Source organism: Triticum dicoccoides, chromosome 2A, assembly GCF_002162155.2.
Source record: "Triticum dicoccoides isolate Atlit2015 ecotype Zavitan chromosome 2A, WEW_v2.0, whole genome shotgun sequence".
In the NCBI taxonomy this organism is placed as follows: domain Eukaryota; kingdom Viridiplantae; phylum Streptophyta; class Magnoliopsida; order Poales; family Poaceae; genus Triticum; species Triticum dicoccoides.
The window spans coordinates 124,430,439-124,448,044 of record NC_041382.1 but is presented as its reverse complement, the minus strand read 5'-3'; positions in this window follow the sequence as shown (position 1 = coordinate 124,448,044).

Genomic DNA, 17,606 nt, shown 5'->3' with positions numbered 1-17,606 from the left:
ATACATCGTTGGAGGACTCCGATGGCGCTTTTCTTGTAGAGCTCTCCATCATGAACCTTGTAGGCCTTTGTGCGCCGGACAATGCAGCGGGCCTCATTCTGGTCCTCGGGAAGCTCCTTCCTATTAAGGTAGGCCATGGGGCAATGACTGCTATGATGAGATGCGCCGACGATGTTATGTCAGTGTTTCCGGGATCTGGGGTTATGTTTCGGTCCGGACTAGTATTGTTGTTTCCCCCCTGCCACACCACGGATGGCTTAGAGAGCCTTTCCAGGAAGATCTTAGGTGGGACGAGGTCGTGCCTAGCACCAATACGAGCAAGAACATCTGCCGCTTGATTACTTTATCGAGCCACATGATGGAACTCGAGCCCCTCGAACCGGGCCGACATTTTTATGACTGTGTTACGATACGCTGCCATCTTCGGATCTTTAGCGTCGAAATCTCCATTTATTTGAGATATTGTAAGGTTTGAGTCCCCGCGCACTTCTAAGCGGTGTATGCCCATGGAGACAGCCATCCAAAGACCATGCAATAAGGCCTCGTCTTCGGCTGCATTATTGGAGTCTATGTATAGTATTTGGAGAACGTACTGGACGACGTCTCCGGTAGGTGACGTTAAAACGACACCCGCTCCTAACCCTGCCAGCATTTTGGAGCCGTCGAAGTGCATGACCCAATTGGAGTATGTGCCGTACTCTTTAGGGAGTTTTGCCTATGTCCATTCGGCGATGAAGTCGGCCAGTACTTGGGATTTGATAGCTCGACGTGGTTTATATATAATGTCAAATGGCAGGAGCTCAATGGCCCATTTGGCAATCCGGCCCCTAGCATCGTGGTTGTTTATAATGTCGTTGAGTGGTACTTCGGAGGCCACCGTGATCGAACACTCCTGGAAGTAGTGACGGAGCTTTCGGGATGCCATGAAGACCGCATATGCTATTTTTTGATAATGAGAGTACCAGGATTTGCATGGTGTAAGGACAGTAGATACGTATTATACTGGCTTATAAAGCGGGAATTTGTGTCCGTCCTGTTCTCGTTCAATGACGAGTACGGCGCTCACCACCTGCTGTGTTGCCGATATGTATAATAACATCGGTTCGCCGGTGTTTGGTGCGGCCAGGATTGCATTGCTCACAAGAAGGGTTTTTATTTCTTCCAGTCCGTCTGTTGCCGCGTCCGTCCACTCGAAGTGGTCGGTTCACCGTAGAAGGCGATAGAGTGGCAGTGCCTTTTCTCCTAATTTGGAGATAAAGCGGCTTAGAGCTGCCACGCAACCTCCAAGTTTTTGAACTTGTTTAAGGTTTGCTGGCTTAGCCAATTGTGACAAAGCTCGGATTTTGGCTGGGTTTGCTTCGATTCCCCTATTGGAGACAATGAAGCCCAGCAGATTTCCAGCGGGGTCGCCGAAGACACACTTTTCCGGGTTGAGCTTGATGTCATACGCCCTAAGGTTGTCAAATGTAAGACATAAGTCATCTATTGGTGTTTCCCCATGCCTGGTTTTGATGACGGCGTCATCAACATAAGCTTCTACTGTTTTGCCAATCTGTTTCTCCAGGCATGTTTGGATCATGCGTTGATATGTGGCACCGGCGTTCTTGAGCCCAAAGGGCATGGTATTGAAGCAGAATGGCCCGTATGGGGTAATAAATGTTGTTGCCGCTTGATCGGATTCCTTCATTTTGATTTGATGGTATCCAGAGTATGCATCGAGGAAACACAGTGAGTCGTGTCCTGCGGTGGCGTCAATGATTTGATGAATGCGGGGAGGGGGGAAAGGGTCCTTAGGGCAAGCCTTGTTGAGATCCTTGAAATCGACACATAGGCGCAAGGATTTATCTTTCTTTGGTACCATTACCAAGTTTGCCAGCCAGTCTGTATGCTTGATTTCTCTGATGAATCCGGCTCGATGAGCTTGGCCAGCTCCTCCCCCATGGTTTGTCGCTTAGGTTCAAAAAAGCGACGGAGTGTTTGCTTGACTAGTTTAAATCCCTTTAATATGTTGAGGCTATGTTCGGACAACTTGCGTGGGATCCCTGGCATATCCGAAGGGTGCCAAGCAAATATGTCCCAGTTTTCGCGCAGGAATTCTCGTAGTGCAGCATCAACTATTGGGTTCAACCGAGCTCCGATGGATGATGTCTTCTTCGGGTCCGTTGGGTGGACCTGGAATTTGGTTATTTCTTCTGCCAGTTTGAACGAGGTGGATTTGGAGCGTTTGTCGAGGATCACATCATCCCTGTCCACTGTGGAGCGTAGTGCGGTTAATTCTTCGGGCGTGAGGGCTTCAGATAGAGCCTCCAGGGCCAGGTATGCGATTTTGTTTTCAGCGCGGAGTGTGAACATTTAACCTTCCAAATCGCTCCGTTCCAAGGTGGCTATCAAGCACTACTCGTACGCAAAGCTTTCGTTCAATTTAATGCAATACCGCACCACGCTTCCCTCACACTCAAGATGCCCGGCCCACGTGGCATCATTACAGTGAATGGAAGTATTAAGCGATCTTTGCGCGCCGAAGAGAGTGCGGCTGCCTTGGCAGCCACACACTAAAAACGGCCTGACCAACTGCAGCATTTATCAGGTCGTCAAGACCTCGGACACGGTAAGACGAGTCCGGCGCAGCTATATGTAATTAATACCGGATCAATGGTCGCACCCCTATTATAAATACAAGGGGCTCAACGCGCGCAGACACGTGGCAATTTTTACTCATCTTGAATTATACATGGTTTCTTTAAAAACTATCTTTTTGCACGACAACTTTTTCACCTAAGTTCCTCTCTTTTATAGATGATCATCGTGCTACACCCGTCCAGGATACAGCACAACGGAGACACAGGCGCAGACGTGCAGCAGGGACCCGCTCTAAGGATTCTTTTTAGATTAAGACCCTGTGTAAACCTTTTTTACTGTCTCTTGTTGATACACATCCACCAAATTCTCAGCACAATTGGGAAAGATGACGACGTCTTGGCATGTGGCCACGTCAGAATAATGCACGTACCTGGACACAAGGGGCTTCTCACAAAGGGCACTATTTAGGCCCGGTTTATACCATAAAGACCGAATACCTTAGGGAGTGTTCGGCGTCACGAGTTTGGCCTTATATGCATCAGCTCCGAATCATTGTCTTTGGTCAAATGTTGGGTTTGCCCGGCTCCTGTGTTTTGGTGCCTTATGTTCCGCTTTATCGGCTAAGTTAGCACCAGGAGAACTACTGCAATTGTGCCCTGGTTCATCCGGACGAGCACCTCAGTAGAGAAATCTGAAAACTGACTGTCATGATATAGCGTGAGACTGGTCAACCACTCGATGACCTATCGGAATGTTAGAATTCCTCCGCCTTAACGAAGGGTTGTTTCCCGGCCAGGCATGTACGCACCCCGCGATCGGGAGAGTGTGGAGCCACCAGGGGCTATCTAGTAGCCCCACTGTCAAACTCCTATGGCTAAGTGAAAGTGTTAAAGCATTATAGTCTGGTTGCCTCGTTCGCTACGCCATCACCTCCTTAATAGGACCAAGACATTGGGTTCAGTGTGAACACGCGTTTTCCACGAGCACCTCCGCATTTTATGCGTGGGGGTTGAAGCCGACGGCTGCAATCTTTCAGGTTATATACATGTATACATAAACGGCCGCACAGGAGGCATCATACTAACCTTCAGGCAAAAGTATAAACATAGCCTTATAAAATTTCATAAAAACATTGTGTTTACAATGAGAATACATATGACTCAAACATTATATTCTTCGAGCACTGGGCCTCTATCAAACGAGCACCCTCGAGAACCTCCTCAAAATAGTGCTCGGCAGCCACTCGGCCTATGGCCGAACCCTGCGCCGCAATAGTGGTAGCGTCCATCTCCGCCCAGTATGCTTTAACACGGGCAAGGGCCATCCGCGAGCCTTCTATGCACGACGACCTCTTCATCACCTTAATGTGCGGCACCGCACCAAGGAACTGCTGCACTAAACTGAAATAGTTGTTCGGCTTTGGCTTTTCTGGCCACAGCTGATCCACAACAGACCTCATGGCGAGTTCGGACAACCTATTCAGTTCGGCCCATTCGGCTAGCTGGTCATTCAATGAAAGCGGACGCTCTGGAACGTCGAATTGCGACCAGAACAGCTTATCCACTTCATGATCTGTCTGACCTTGGAAGTACTTGGCCGCATCGGCAGCGCTCGCCGCCAAATCCATATATGCATCTGCCGAACTCCACAGCCGATCCAGAGGGGCATACCGTGGATCTCCGAACTTCCTCCGTAGCATGAAGGGTTCCCCAGCCGCAATATCCCCGACTTCCCGCAGCTCCTCCTTCTTCGCTCTCATAGCAGAACGGGTGTCTTTGTCCGCCATCGTGGCCTTCTCAAGGTCCGTTACCTTTGCTCTGTTTTCTTTTTTAAGGACCCGGCAACGGTCGGCAGTGTCTTTTAATTCTACGGCCATCTTGGCCATTGTGGGAGTCCTGGATTAGGGGGTCTCCGGATAGCCGGATTATCTCCATTGGCCGGATTGTTAGACTATGAAGATACAAGATTGAAGACTTCGTCTCGTGTCCGGATGGGACTCTACTTGGCGTGGAAGGCAAGCTAGGCAATACGTATATGGACATCTCCTCCTTTGTAACTGACCTTGTGTAACCCTAACTGAGGGAGTCCTGGATTAGGGGGTGTCCGGATAGCCGTACTATACCTTCGGACGGACTCCTGGACTATGAAGATACAAGATTGAAGACTTCGTCCCATGTCCGGAAGGGACTTTCCTTGGCGTGGAAGGCAAGCTTGGCGATACGGATATTCAGATCTCCTAACATTGTAACCGACTCTATGTAACCCTAACCCTCTCCGGTGTCTATATAAGTTTCGAAGAAAATAAAAACAGGTTTACTCCACCCCTTTTTACTTTTCACCGGAGGGTTTTAGTCTGTAGGACAACATACACATCAAGAATCATACCATAGGCTAGCTTCTAGGGTTTAGCCTCTCTGATCTCATGGTAGATCTACTCTTGTACTACCCATATCATCAATATTAATCAAGCAGGACGTAGGGTTTTACCTCCATCGAGAGGGCCCGAACCTGGGTAAAACTTTGTGTCCCTTGCCTCCTGTTACCATCCGGCCTAGACGCACAGTTCGGGACCCCCGACCCGAGATCCGCCGGTTTTGACACCGACATTGGTGCTTTCATTGAGAGTTCCTCTGTGTCGTCGCCGTCAGGCCCGATGGCTTCTATGATCATCAATAGCGATGCAGTCCAGGGTGAGACCTTCCTCCCCGGACAGATCTTCGTCTTCGGCGGCTTCGCACTGCGGGCCAATTCACTTGGCCATCTGGAGCAGATCGAAAGCTACGCCCCTGGCCGTCAGGTCAGATTTGGAAGTTTAAACTACACGGCTGACATCCACGGGGACTTGATCTTTGACGGATTCGAGCCACTGCCGAGCGCACCGCACTGTCACGACGAGCATGATCTAGCTCTGCCGTCGAACAGTGCCCTGGAGGCCGCACCCGCACCGGCTCCGACCCGTAGTTCGAAGCCAACTGCGCCAATCGAGGATGAGTGGTTGGACGCTACCTCGGGGGCTGCGATCCCAACGGCGATTAAGCCAAACACCAGCCCCATACTCTGCGAGACTCGTGACTCCAAGGAGCCGGACTCCTCTCCGGACTCCGAACCCTCCGCGCCCCTGCCAATCGAATCCGATTGGGCGCCGATCATGGAGTTCACTGCCGCAGACATCTTTCAGCACTCGCCTTTCGGCGATATCCTAAAGTCACTGAAATATCTCTCCTTATCAGGAGAGCCCTGGTCGGACTACGGTCAGCAAGGTTGGGGTACGGACGACGAAGAAATTCAAATCCCACCCACCACCCACTTTGTAGCCACTGTCGACGACTTAACCGACATGCTTGACTTCGACTCCGAAGACATCGACGGTATGGACGCCGATGAAGGAGATGATGAAGAACCAGCGCCTATTAGGCCCTGGAAAGCCACCTCGTCATATGACATATACATGGTGGACACCCCAAAAGAGGGAGATGGCGATGGAACAGCGGAGGATGACCCCTCCAAGAAACAGCCTAAGCGTCGGCGTCAGCGGCGTCGCTCAAAATCCCGCCAGAACAAAAACGGCGATTCCAGAAAGTGCCGAAGAAAATCCCCTCCAGCAAGATGTAGCACAGGAGGACGGAGAAACCAGCCCTCATGAGAGAGCAGCAGACAGAGAGGTCGAGGACGATAATTATATGCCTCCCTCCGAAGACGAGGCGAGCCTCGACGATGACAAATTTGTCGTGCCAGAGGATCCCGTTGAGCAAAAGCGTTTCCAACGCAGGCTCATGGCCACGGCAAGAAGCCTCAAGAAAAAACAGCAACAGCTTAAGGCTGATCAAGATTTGTTGGTTGAAAGATGGACTGAAGTCCTTGCGGCCGAAGAGCATAAACTCGAACGCCCGTCCAAGAGTTACCCAAACCGCAGGTTGCTACCCCAATTAGAGGAGGAAGCACCTGATGCGGCCGAACGGCCACCTCGTGGCCGTGACAGAGAGGCCTCCCGGCCCTCCACTCAAGCCGCACCCCGCACCAAGACACGGGAATATGCACCGGACTTACGAGACATGTTGGAGGACAAGGCAAGGCAAACACGATCGATCGACGGATCGCGTGGGCACCCCATGGCTCGAGACGGTAACCGTCACGCCAGCCACAAATTCGGAAGGGCCGAACACAGTAGACAAAACTCATCGGAGCTACGACATGATATCACCCAGTACAGAGGTGTCGCACACCCACTGTGCTTTACAGACGAAATAATGGATCATCAAATCCCCGAGGGTTTCAAACCCGTAAACATCGAATCATATGATGGCACAACAGATCCCGTGATATGGATCGAGGATTATCTCCTTCATATCCACATGGCCCGCGGTGACGATTTCCACACCATCAAATACCTCCCACTCAAGCTTAAAGGACCAGCTCGGCATTGGCTTAACAGCTTGCCAACAGGATCAATCTGTTGTTGGGAGGACCTGGAAGCCGCATTCCTCGACAATTTCCAGGGCACCTATGTGCGACCCCCGGACACCGATGACCTAAGCCACGTAATTCAGTAGCCAGATGAATCGGCCAGGCAATTCTGGACACGGTTCCTAACAAAGCAAAATCAGATAGTCGACTGTCCGGACGCAGAGGCCCTAGCAGCCTTCAAGCACAATATCCATGACAAGTGGCTTGCCCGGCACCTAGGATAGGAAAAGCCGAAATCTATGGCAGCACTCACGACACTCAGGACCCGCTTTTGCGCGGGAGAAGACAGCTGGTTAGCTCATAGCAACAACATGACCAAGAACCCCGGTAATTCGGATACCAGGGACAGTAGCGGCAGGTCGCGTCACAACAAGCATAAGCGCCGCATTAACGGCAACAATGTTGAGGATACGGCAGTTAATGCCGGATTCAGAGGCTCTAAATCCGGTTAGCGGAAAAAGGCATTCAAAAGGAATCCTAGGGGCCCGTCCAGTTTGGACCGAATACTCGACCGCTTGTGCCAGATACACGGCACCCCCAAAAAGTCGGATGTCGGCGTTCTGGGAACGGGGGTCCCCAGACTTGCCTGCCTGCTGTCGGCGTTCTGGGAATGGGGGTCCCCAGACTTGCCTGCCTGCGGCCTGCGGCGTGGCTCAAAAGGGGGCCCAGAGCGGCCCATCTTCACCAACACAAACCCAAGACCCTCGCGAGGGGCCAAGCCTCGCGGGGCGGACGACACGGAGCTTCCTCAGGCACGGCCTCGTCAGGCTGTCTCACGAGGAGGCGAAGATATCAAGGCGGGGTACCTCACGAGGTGCCCATGACGCAAGCCATGACGACCAAGGGCGCCAGGCGGGTGCCAGCCCGCGCAGTGTCCTCCTTTCCTCTTTGGTGCAAAGGGGGCAAGCGCAGCCGCGGAGTACCGAGGCATCAGCCAAAGGTTGTCATTTCGGTGCAACGAGACCAAGACCAGGAGGACTACGAGACGGAGGTCACCGTGGAGCCCAAGACGGCGTCATCACCAGAGCTTTGCGCAGGCGAAGACTACTTTTGTCAGGATAGCTAGTACTAGTTGCCCCCCTTCAAATTAGCCCGCCATTGTTGGCTCCCTTCCCGCTCGATATTTGGGAAGAGGACCAGGGCCCCTATAAATAGGACCAGCCACCTGCTAGATAGGAGAGAGAGGACCGAGGGCAAAAAGAAAGAGAGAGAGAGAGAGAGAGAGAGAGAGAGAGAGAGAGAGAAGGGCGACTAAGCTCCTCCCAGCAGTTCATCGCCCCAGCCAAGAACAGACCCTCGCGAGGCTGTTCTTCCTTGTATTGTTCATCATCATCAGCCCAAGAGGCAATCCACCACACCACACACTGGAGTAGGGTATTACACCACAACGGTGGCCCGAACCAGCATAAACCCTGTGTCTCTTGTGTTGTTCTTTCCTTAGTTTAGATCCTAGCAAGGCGGAGGGGTGCAGGTAGGTAGGAGATGAAAGCTCCGTGCGCACCCTAGTGTTCGAACCTCAAGGGTCTGCCGGAACCCGAAATCTGACATTTGGCACGCCAGGTAGGGGTGCGACGGGATTTGTCTTCCACCACCCCGTTCTCCTCCGACCATCACGCCCATGTCTGACGCTCGTCGGGCCCGCGCCGAGCGTCGGGCCGCGCTCGCTTCCCGCGTCGCCCAGACGGCCCCTGTCGGCGGGCGCCCTCGCCGTTCCCCGTCACCTGCCGTCAACGCTGCCACCGGCCCCGCGGGGGACGAGCGGCAAGCATCATCCCAACATCCGTCCGTGCGGCAAGACGGCCGCACCGCAACTCCCTCGCTCACCCCAGCTGGTTCTTCGTCCCACGCACTCCGCGCGCCCATGGAGGCTCGAGCTGCACTCATCGCGGCGAACGAGCTCCTGCGCTACCGCCCCGTCGACGAATTCTACGAAGAATGGCTCGACCGCGTCGCCGAGCTCGTCCGCGCCGCAGGGGGCTCTCCTGCGCCGTCCGTTCTGCTGCACCGCACCCCGCCCCACGCGGGCAATGAAGCTCCGGCGGCGCCCCGACCGCCTCCTCCTCAGGAAGGCGCCATGGATCCAAGGCGCGTGGCCCCTGGGCGGAACCCGCTCTGGCAGGCGCCAGCGCAGCAAGAGCAGAGCTGTCAAGAAGTCCCTCGCCCGCAAGAAGCTGCCCGGCGCTCCCTGCTCCAGCACGTCGCGACCATGCTCCTGCTCCCGCGCTCAAGACCCCGCGCTGCACCCAGCTGCAGCGTGTGGGGACATGCAAGACCAAGCTCCCCGTCATCCAAGGCCTCCCGTGGCCACAGCAGGCTGCCGCGCCTTCACTCACCATGGCTACAACATCCTCAAGATGCCAGGAAGTGGTGGAGTCATCACGGTACCCTGTGAAGAGAAGGACGCGGTGTGTTCCTTGGAACGAGCCTTTCAGGCCGCGTCACTGGAAGACCCGGACCGTGGAAGCAGGAGGCTTCCCGAGACCGCCCCTAAGAAGAAGAAGACATCATCAGCCCCGACCCCTCAGGAGGCAGGCCCCTCTGGGCCCGTGCCTGCCTAGGGGGAACCTCCTTCCATCGCATAGGAAAGCACGCCCAACGCCCTCCTCAGGCAGGGCTCGGGGGCTCTCCCCTGGAGGGCCACCGACCTAGCTAGGGTCACGAGGGAGGCGCTTGGGCACCACATGGAGGCGTGTTTCGAAGCATGTTTCCCTCAAGAAGGAGCAAGGCAAGGAGATCCAGACCCTCAGGAGTTCATCAGCAAGGCCATTCAGGAGCTACAGGAGTCAAGAGTCATGAAAGGCGGCTGCCGCCTACCAGCAGTGGCTCCCCATCCAGGCGAGGATGGTGGGTTGCGCATCTGCATCGACATACCAGGGCTCAACCGAGTCGCCTCTCTGGAGCGCCTCTGGCCCTTGCGAGTGGGGCGCTGCAGAGGCCCACCCCCAGCTACGTTCGCATGCCTTACGGCCTGCCGAGCGCGGCTGACGCGTACCAGCGCCTCATGAGGGGCATCATGGAGGCACGAGAGGCCAGGCGTTCCGCTGCCTTGGCAGGGATGGAGATGGCCCGCGAGGAGCCGCCAGCGCCTCCAGAGCCTCCCGAGGCCCCTGGGCCTGGGGGCTCGTGAGGATCGGCTCCCGCAGCCCACCGAGCCTGCTACATCAACGCTCCTTTGTCCTTAACATCATCGGGTAACACCTTTCTAGTTTTACTTCTAGCTGGAAGCGCCCCCCAGGGATGCATTATTCCCAAGCCGCGTGGGCCCATCCCTACGGCGTGTATCCCTTTTATTTTATGTTGCTAGCTTACCTTGTTGGGGGCGCCCCTCGGGCTGCATGATCCCCAAGTCGCTCGGGCCAGACCCAGCGGCGTGTATCTTATTTGCAGTTACTTCCGGTTATGCGTCATACCCACCATGCTTGATTATTCGTTGTCGGTCCACGGCACCTCTTCTTCTCCATGTCGACCACTTGCACGTTAAAGGGGGGGGGTACCTGAGCATCGCGACTCAGGGCTCTTACTGGCTCTCCAGCACTCACCCTCTGGCCTTGTCCACGGCATCGCGACCTGGCATACCAACGACGGCTGAGACCAGCTCGAGGGCCGGGATCCGAGGACGTAGAGTGCCGGCATCTAACCAAATTTGCAGGAACAAGATAAGGCTCAGTGCCAGGCGCAACCCGCCTAGAGGTAGGGCCCCGTGAGTCCCGTGCTGGCTCACGGGTGCCCAGATACACCTCACCAGGCCCTACCATGCCAGCCACATGTCAGGGCGGGGCTGTACATGCCCAGGGGGCTCCTCCCGGAGGGGAGCCCCCTCCCACGTACCAGTGGAAGCACCATGCTCCGCGCTGGCGGACGACACTGCCGAGGAGCGGCTATGCCCGTACACATACGGAAGCTCTATGCTCTGCGCTGGTGATAAACAACTAAGGGTGGCCCCCGGGCCGCATCAACCTCAGGGAACCCAGAGCTCAGTGTCTAGCCTCATCATAACGCCTCCCCTCGGGAGTGCCGTGCGAGGGGGCTGGGCACGGGGGCTGCGCCTGGGTCACGCCCAGACGCACGCCACCCAGCCAGACCCCCGGGCCTGGTTCGTCGCGCATCTCTCCCCGAGCGGAGCCAAGGTACGAAGGCCGTTTGAGCGTCAAGGGGGACTCCTGAGCATCGCGACTCAGGAGCCTAACTGGTCACGTAGCCCCTCACTCCTTTGGTCCCGTCCTGGTTTCCGGTCGGGGCTAATGTTGGGTGAGGTATGCGCAGGGCCGGGCTCTGCAGACGTAGAACGGTGGATCCACCTACATCACACCTCCCTGCTTGATGTTCGTGCGCCAAGGGGGACTCCGGAGCATCGCAACTCAGGAGCCTAACTTGTCACGTAGCCCCTCACTCCTTTGGTCCCGTCCTGGTTTCCGGTCGGGGCTAATGCTGGGTGAGGTATGCACGGGGCCGGGCTCTGCTGGCGTAGAACATAAGCAAGTAGGAAGGAAAAGCGTAAATTCAAGGAATTCAAAAGCAAATATTATAGTCCACACTGTTATCTCGATACCAAACGCAAGTTTGAGTGCCTCCTCGAGGCATGACACATGTGCAGGAATTAAAAGCAGGACAGGAGCCACAGCGGAGCCACTTGTCGGCGGTGGAGCAGCGCGGAGTGGCTTCGCCTCATGGAGCAGCGTGGTCGGCAGCGCCTTGCTTCGCCTTGGTGCTGAAGGCCCGGAACTTCCCCAGCAGAACCTCCGCGCGACCCTTCACAGCCTCGACAGCGGCGGCTGTCGGCGCTCTGGAAACGGGGGTCCCCAGACTTGCCTACCTGCGGCCTGCGACGTGGCTCAAAGGGGGGCCTAGCACGGCCCATCTTCATCAACACAAGACCCAAGACCCTCGCGAGGGGCCAAGCCTCGCGGGGCGGACGACGCGGAGCTTCCTCAGGCGCGGCCTCATCAGGCTGGCTCACGAGGAGGCGGAGAGATCAAGGCGGGGTACCTCACGAGGTGCCCATGATGCAAGCCATGACGACCAAGGGCGCCAGGCGGGCGCCAGCCCGCGCAGTGTCCTCCTTTCCTCTTTGATGCAAAGGGGGCAAGCGCAGGCGAGAGGACCAAGCAAAGGCATCCATTTCGGTGCAACAAGACCAAGACCAGTCCAACAGTGGGAAGGAGGTCATCATGGAGCCTAGGGCGGCGTCACCACAGAGCCTTTGGCAGGCGAGGACCGACTTTAGTCAGGATAAGTGTACCAGATGTTCCCCTTCAAAATGGCCAATTGTTGGCGCCCTTCCCGCTCAATATTTGGGAAGAGGCCCAAGGCCCTTGCCTATAAATAGGACTAGCCACCCCTAGGGTAGGGACATGATTAAGGGGATCGATCATCATCACGGGGGGCATCTAGATCAAGAGAGGTCCAGAACCTGGGCAAGCAGAGAATCAGAGAGAGAGAGAGAGAGAGAGAGAGAGAGAAGGGCGGATGACCTCCTCCTAGAAGTTCATTGCCCTAGCCAAGAGCAGACCCTCGCGAGGCTGTTCTTCCTTGTATTGTTCATCATCATCAGCCCAAGAGGCAATCCACCACACCACACACTGGAGTAGGGTATTACACCACAACGGTGGCCCGAACCAGTATAAACCTTGTGTCTCTTGTGTTGTTCTTTCAGTAGTCTAGATCTTTGCGAGACGGAGAGGTAGAGGGCGTAATCTATGTGCGCACCCCAGAGTTCGAACCTCAAGGGTCTGCCGGAACCCGAAATCCGACATTTGGCGCGCCAGGTAGGGGTGCGCCGGAATTCGTCTTCCACTGCTCTGTTCTCCTTCGACCGTCACGTCCATGTCCGACGCACGTCGGGCCCGCGCCGAGCGCCGGGCCGCCATCGCTTCCCGCGTCGCCCAGACGGCGCCCGTCGGCGGGCGTCCCTGTCGTTCCCCGTCACCCGCCATCAACGCCGCCACCGGCCCGGCGGGGAATGAGCAGCAAGTGTCGTCTCAGCATCCGTCCGTGCAGCAAGACGGCCGCGCCGCTACACCAACACCCCCGGTCATCGCAGCTCTCCTGGGCGGCTCGCAGGTGCCGCCTACAAGTCACCACGTTAAGCCGTTTGTCCGCTGGGTCAGCGCCATTTCTGCGCGGCAGGGGGCTCCCCCGGACCGGGCAGCGCACAAGGCCGGTCTGACCTTCAGCTCGGAGGACCACCCCTCCAACTCGGCTAGCTCGGGCACGCTCCCCATGTTGTGCACCCCCACCATCTGCCAGGTGGCCGTCACCAGAACTCTCATCGATGGTGGCGCGGGCCTCAGTGTGCTTTCGGTTGAGGCCTTCAATCTCCTCCGCATACCCCTGGAACGGCTGCAACCCAGCCGACCCTTCTCAAGCGTTGGGGGCGGACCATCCACCTCCTTGGGACAGATCCGGCTCCCGGTAACCTTCGGCACCTACGACAACTTCTGCACGGAGATGGTCGACTTCGACATCGCCCCCATCGGCCTCCCCTACAACGCCATCCTCGGCTACCCAGCGCTTGCCCGGTTCATGGCTGCCACGCACCCGGCGTACAACGTTATGAAGATGCCCGGGAGCAGCGGTGTCCTCACCATGCACGGGGACACCAGGGACGCGCTGTGAGTGCTCGAGCTCGCCTTCAAGACAGCGGCGTCGGCACAGCCCGCCGACTCAGGGACCCCTGAGCCCAAGGGGGCTGCGCCCGCCAAGAAGAAGCAGTTGTTCACCCAGGACAAGGCAGAAACCAAGCAGATACCTGTCGACGAGGACGGGTCCTCCATTGCCACTTTCACCATAGGCTCCAACCTCAAGCTTGAGCAGGAGGAGGCCCTAATCAGGTTCCTGCGTGCAAACAAGAAGGTATTCGCTTGGGAACCTGATCAGTTGGCAGGGATCCCCAGGAGCGTAATTGAGCATCACCTCAATGTGTGCCCAAACGTGCACACCGTGAAGCAGAAGGCAAGGCGGCAGTCCACAGAGAAGCAGGCCTTCATCGTCCAATAAACCTGCAAGCTAGAAGCCGCTGGGGTCATTCGCGAGGTTCGATACCCGGATTGGTTGGTCAATCCTGTCGTTGTGCCCAAGAAGGGAGGGAAGGAACGCATGTGTGTCGACTTCACCAACCTCAACAAGGCATGCCCACAAGATCCGTTCCTGCTCCCCCGCATCGACCAGATCATCGATTCCACCGTAGAGTGCGACCTATTATGCTTCCTGGATGCCTTCTCTGGGTATCACCGGATAAAGATGGCGGTATAAGACGTCGAGAAGACCGCCTTCCTAACCCCCTGCGGGGTGTACTGCTATACATGCATGCCATTTGGGCTGCGTAATGCAGGGGCAACCTTTCAGCGGCTGATGCACATCACCTTGGGCCCGCAGCTCGGGAAGAATGTCGAAGCTTACGTTGACGACATTGTGGTGAAGTCTCGGGAGGCCAAGACCCTGATACAAGACCTGGAAGAAACCTTCGCGAGCCTCGACGCAGTGAACCTGCGGCTCAACCCAGAGAAGTGTGTGTTCGGGGTCCCTTTAGGCAAGCTCTTGGGTTTCCTCGTGCCCCACCGAGGCATCGAGGCTAACCCGGAAAAGGTCAAGGCGGCCGAGGACATGAGCCCACCGAAGACCCTCATAGAAATGCAGAAGCTCACCAGACGTGTGACCGTGCTAGGGCACTTCATCTCCAGGCTGGGGGAGCGAGCGCTGCCTTTCTTCCAGCTAATGAAGAAAAAGGGGCCCTTTGAATGGACTGAAGAGGCAGACAAAGTGTTTCAGGATCTCAAGAAATACCTGACCAGTCCCCCGGTCATGGTGGCTCCGCGTCCTCAAGAGCCCCTGGTGCTCTACCTCGCCGCCACTCCTTACTCCACCAGCGCAGCCTTGGTGGCGGTTAGGGAGGAGCGCCAAATCAGAACCACGGCAGCAGCTCGAGACAAGGAAAAATAGGAACAAAGAAGGCCCACAGAAGCCGCAACCGCGGTTGAGGAAGATCAGCCGCCGAAGAGTGCGCCGGGAGCAGGAGAGGCCACTCACCTGGATGGTCCGCCTCCAGAGGCCTCGTCGCCTCGCGAGGCGCCCTTGCCTCCGGAGGGCGCCGCGAGCACTAATGCACTCAGCCTTGTTGAGCACCCAGTATACTTCGTCAGTACGGTGTTACGGGACGCGAGGGCACGGTATCCCATGCCTCAGAAGCTCCTCCTAGCGCTACTGGTGGCCTCGCGTAAGCTGCGTCACTATTTCCAGGGTCACCCCATCAAGGTCGTCTCGTCATACCCCTTGGAGAGAGTGCTCAGGAGCCCTAACTCAGCCGGAAGGGTCGCTGAATGGAGCGTAGAACTGCAGGTGTTTCAGCTCGAGTTCAGCACGACCAGGGTCATCAAGGGAGCAGCATTAGCGGATTTTGTGGCAGAATGGATGGAGGCACCAGGCCTCAAGGACGACGAGGATCGGTCCCTCTCCCCAGGGAGCGAGGCACCGGAAGGCTGGGTCATGTACTTCGATGGGGCATTCTCCAGGCACGGTGCCGGGGCTGGTGCGGTGCTGATATCACGCACTCAGGACAAGCTCTACTACACTGTACAGCTCTGTTTTCAGCAAGGTGAAAAGGTCTCCAACAACATAGCGGAGTATGAAGGTCTAATAGCGGGCTTGAAGGCCGCCGCTGCCCTGGGGTTGAAGTGCCTCACCGTCAAGGGCGATTCGCAGCTCCTTGTCAACTTCTCCAACAAGGTGTATGAGCCAAAGGATGAGCACATGGAAGCCTATCTAGCAGAGGTCCGCAGGATGGAGAAGCAGTTCTGGGGATTGGAGTTGAAGCATGTGCCCCGTGGCACCAATCAGGAGGCCGATGACATCGCCAGACGGGCGTCTAGGTGGTTACCTCAGGAACCTGGCGTCTTCGAAGAGCGGCTCTTCAAGCCCTCAGCCCAGCCGTCATTGTCAAACACTGCTCAGCCTCGGGAGGAACTCCCCCAGCCACCTTCCTCGGGAGCCCCAGTCTGCGGCCCGACCTCAGGAGCACGCCTACTCCTGACAATGGAACCCCAGGAGGAGTGCTGGATCACGGAACTCCGGAGTTATTTAACACAAGGGACCCTGCCGGAGAAGGAGGAGGAAGCAGAGCGTGTGGCGTGACGGGCCACGGCATACTGCATTAGGGATGGAGAGCTCTACCGGAAGCGACCAAACGACGTATCACTGCACTGCATCTCCAGGGAGCAAGGAAAGGAACTGCTAGAGGACATACATGGCGGGGACTGTGGGCATCATTCGTCATCATGGACCCTCGTTGGCAAGGCATTCCGAAGTGGGTTCTATTGGCCCACCACACTCAACGACGCTGTCGAACTGGTGAAGGCTTGTGAAGCCTGCCAATTTCACGCCAAGCAGATCCATCAGCCGGCGGGAGGTCTGCAGACTACCCCCTTTCGTGGCCATTCGCGGTATGGGGGCTGGACATTCTGGGCCCGTTCCCTCGGGCGCTAGGGGGCTACCGCTACCTCTACGTCGCCATTGACAAGTTCACCAAGTGGGCAGAAGTAGAGGTTGTCCGCACCATCCCCGTGGGTTCCGCGGTCAAGTTCATCAGGGGCATCGTGAGCCGGTTCGGGGTGCCAAACCGCATCATCACAGACAACGGTTCACAGTTCACTAGTAACCTTTTCAGAACATACTGTGCTAATCTTGGAACGCAGATATGCTACACTTCGGTGGTGCACCCACGAAGCAACGGCCAGGCCGAACGAGCCAACGCGGAGGTCTTGAGGGGCCTCAAGACCAGGACGTTCAAGAAGAAGCTGGAGGCCTGCGGCAGAGGTTGGTACGATGAGCTCCAGTCCGTGTTGTGGTCCATCCGCACAACCGCAACCAAGCCAACTGGAGAGACCTCGTTCTTCCTGGTCTATGGAGCCAAAGCAGTCCTCCCCCACGAGGTCAGACGTTGCTCCGCGCGGGTCCTGGCATTCGACGAGGCACAGCAGGACGCCATGCGGGGGATGGACCTCGTGCTGGGGGAGGAACGCCGCCGAGAAGCCGCGTTACAGGCGGCGAGGTACCAACAGACGCTACGACGATATCACTGTCGCAACATCCGCTCCAGGACTCTCGAGGTAGGAGATCTCGTGCTCAGGCGGGTTCTCTCCAGGGAGGGGCTGCACAAGCTCTCTCCCATGTGGGAGGGCCCATTCAAGGTTGTTCATGTTTCCAGGCCTGGCTCCGCGTGCTTGGAGACTCGGGAGGGGGAGCCGATCTAGAACGCATGGAACATCCAGCACCTCCGGAGGTTCTACCCCTAAAAGGCCCAGAGCCTGTGAAGAAGGTGAACGCCTGTGAAGATCATCCTTTTTGGAAAAGGCCTAGAGCCTGTGAAGAAGGCGAACGCCTGTGAAGATCATCCTTTTTGGAAAAGGCCCAGAGCCTGTGAAGAAGGCGAATGCCTGTGAAGATCATCCTTTTTGGAAAAGGCCCAGAGCCTGTGAAGAAGGCGAACGCCTGTGAAGATCATCCTTTTTGGAAAAGGCCCAGAGCCTGTGAAGAAGGCGAATGCCTGTGAAGCTCGTTTCCCCTAAGAA